Below are 3,764 nucleotides of genomic sequence, written 5' to 3' on the forward strand. Positions count from 1 at the left end.
ACCACAGAGTGAAGTATTGACTGTTACTGGAGTTATTTGATCAGTATTTTAACCTATGGCAACACCAAATGGGTTTTAAAATTGTACTCACTGAGTGGGATTTTTTTCACTAATAAAAATGTAAATCTCTACAAGTGAAATATTAACACTAATTGGTGTTAATTTTCCCTTAGTGTTAAATTGTAGTAACACCATTTAGAGTTAATTTCCCTTAGTGTTAAATTGTAGTAACACCATTTAGAGTTAATTTCCCTTAGTGTTAAATTGTAGTAACACCATTTAGAGTTAATTTCCCTTAGTGTTAAATTGTAGTAACACTATTCAGTGTTGAGCAGTGTTATTTTTTTACTCCAAACAGAGTAAATTTTACTCTAAAAGTTGAACACAATGACGAGAGTCATTTTATCACCAATTCTGAGTGGGACCAAATACACTCGGGCCGAGTGTTAAATTTAACTCTTATAGAGTTCATTTAACACTGCAAAATTTACAGTGTACTCAGTACTCAATACTCATGAGTACTTTTAAATAGGCTACTCTTTTACTCTTACTCAAGTAGTTTTTTGGACAAGTACTTTTACGCTACTCAAACTACATTTTTTGGAAGGTAATGGTACTTTTACTTGAGTATATATTTTCAGCACTCTTTCCACCACTGCACATCACATATTTGATAACAGATTAAACATTGGGTAAGATCAGTGAACTAGACTAGATCATGATGGTTTTGACATCAGTTTCATCTTATCATAGATTATATTGGCCGTTCTTGTTTTAAAAACTGTACTTAATAAACACAGTTAACTAGAACAACCAAATAAAAACTAACTTTAAAAAGTCAAGGTTCAAGAGCCCAAATAAAGCAACCACTGATTGCCAATATGGTGACTTCAAATGAAAGCAACACCTAAAAGAGCTTTTGCACACATATGACAGAAATAAATCACTCTCTTCTGAGATCTTGAGAGATTTAATGTGTTTTATTTCAGTTGATTGAATCTTTGGCTGTAAGTTTTGTTTCTCTTTCCTTCGGTGATTCTACTTGTTAACAGCAGGTGTTCATCACTAAAGCTCAATCCTCATTTAATTAATCACTTCATTCTGTCATTAACTTCAGTGTTACTTCAACACTCTGTAGTGTGGACATATAAGTGCTCTTTAAAACCGAGGATTTTGCTGTAGGATTAAAGGGGTTAAATGTGTGAGATGGGAAAAAAAAAATTAACAGAAATACACCGTAAAAAAAAAAAATAATAATAATAAAAAAAAAATGAAACTGTAGATTACTGGCAACCACAGCTGCCGGTATTTCACCATACAAATCAAGAAAACAACAAAAAAAAAACAGCAAAATACTGTAAAACCTAACAGTCAACTTCCTGTTGTGTTTTGTGGGTCACCATTGTGCTGGAGAGTAGAGTCTGTGTTTAAGTTAAGGACGGACAGAGAAACACTGATGTTATGCTTTATTTAAAGGTAGTAACTGTATAGTTACTGATGCAGTGAGAATCTCTTCATTAATTTTAATCACATGTATGTGGGCTGCTGTTATTTGCAAGAGATTTTAGTTGAAGTGATGCCTTTAATGCATAAATCAGTAGGTTTTTCTTCATGTACTTAAGCAAAATAGTTCTCAATACTCTTATGCTCATTTTACAAATATTAGTTTATAAACAAATGGCAGTTGGACAATTTAAGTGCAGTCGGTTTTTGCAAATAAAATGAGTTAACTGAAAAGTTTGTATATTAACATTGTATCAGTTAATGAAATACGGTATTTCACTGTAAATTTAAACAGTTCTGTAAATCCTAAAATGTTGCTACCGTATTTTTCATGGTAAAATTCTGGCAACCACAGCTGCCGGTATTTTACCGTAAATTTAACAGATCTTTTCTTACAGTGTGGTTAATTGTCGTAAGGCATGTGCTGCCAAAAAAAAAAGTTTTAAAAATAAATTTACCCCTTAAGAGGACACATACGATAAATGCAAAGATGCAGTTTTGACTGCTTTAGGATTCCTCTGCTTCTAGGACTCTGAGATCAAATATAAAGAAAAAATAGGTTTAGAGTCAGATTTTTGTTTATGTATGTGAAATTTAACTAGCAGGAAACACAAATTAAGTTATGTTTTTCTATTCTCCGAGTAGTCAAACAATCCAAAGAAAACAACTTTAAAACTTTTTACATAATCAAAATTGTGTAATTATCTGATGAATATGCTAACATCAAGCTCTCTTTATGAATTATGAGTAAGTTAGCTATCATAACTTAAAATAATGACTTAAGATGTCATTAACTGAGGTCAAAAGTCTATCATAAATATCTTAAATGTTAGGGTAGTATAATATAATAACAAATAATAGTAATTTATTATGTCTATGCATAATAAATAATATAACATTCACATATAGTGCTAAACATAAATTCAGTAAGATTGTTATCACGTCAGCGCTAATAATGTTCACCTTCGCCAGTCGGAGATCACTAAAAATAATGTTAAAGAGGTGTGTGAACTTGCAAGTACGATGTCAGACACTGTAATATGCTCTGGTCCGCTCCCTGCTTACCGGGGTGACGAGATTCATAGCAGATAATAACAAGTTTTATAGACAATTGGACGAGTTTTTGGGGCAGACGTTACCTGTTGAAAAGAGATGCTCTTCATCCCTCCTGGGGTGGTGCTCCTCTTCTCTCTAGAAATATGGCACATAGTCTTAGAGTTTGTACTTGACTAAAGCCGGGCTCACACGGTGCGATTTTTAAAAGTCTTTTGCGATTGTTGCTTGTCACACTGTACGAACATGATCCCCATGTCAGACTGTAGGATCTCAGTTGTCTTAATGTCAGACTGTACGACAGTCAAGACTCGACAAAAACGGACGTACTCAAGAAGACTTGTCCGGAGTTTTACGTCATCAATACGTGACCCGCATTCTCTCGCTATAATGGTAGTTAGCAAACAACAGCAACGTGTAGCGTTAGTTTTATTAATTACATGCCTTGATGTTAAAAAAAAAAACGAAAAAGACTACGTGTGTGGAGCAAGTCATGGCTGGGCAAAAGAGGACTTTATGGACTTCCAGTTCTACAGACCGAACTTGAGGTAATTTTTTTATTCGAGTTTAAACATCCTGCCCCTTAATAAATAAACTTTAAGTAAACTTTACTTTGTACATATATTGTTTTTACAAATAAACGAAGTTGAAGTTTGAAGTTGTCGCGCTAATTGCGTCATCAAGTTCAGTGCTCCTATTGGTTCTTGGTTTGACGGTCGTCGTAGGAGATGTCACACTGCAGGAAAGTGTCTGAAATCTTCTGACACTGCCAGAATTTAATCGGAGGAAAAAATCTAGACAACCGATTTTAGCCTAGGATTATAGAAATCTTTTAGGATTTTCTAAATTTGTCTCAGACGAACAAATCGTGGCCAAAATCTCACAGTGTGAGCCGGGCTTAACTGTGGCCCAGGACAGGAAACAGACAGACTGGCTAAACCGACCGTCTGTGTTACGAGGCATGAGTCATGGGGATCCATTTGCAAGCTTTTATTGACAAACATAGTCAGTTCACAGGCTAGGTCAACAACAGCAGACAGGGTTGGCACAGGTAAGACACAAGGGTATACCTAGGGCAAGCGTGGGTCGACGATCGGCGTACAGTATCCAAAGGGCTAGACAGAGGGGTAATCCAGTAGCGGGAGAAGTAATCCAATCAAGGTGCGAACAGAGTCCAAACGGCAAGGCAAAAGGGTTAATACAGGAAA

This window comes from Barbus barbus (genome assembly GCF_936440315.1).
Source record: "Barbus barbus genome assembly, chromosome: 30".
Classification (NCBI taxonomy): domain Eukaryota; kingdom Metazoa; phylum Chordata; class Actinopteri; order Cypriniformes; family Cyprinidae; genus Barbus; species Barbus barbus.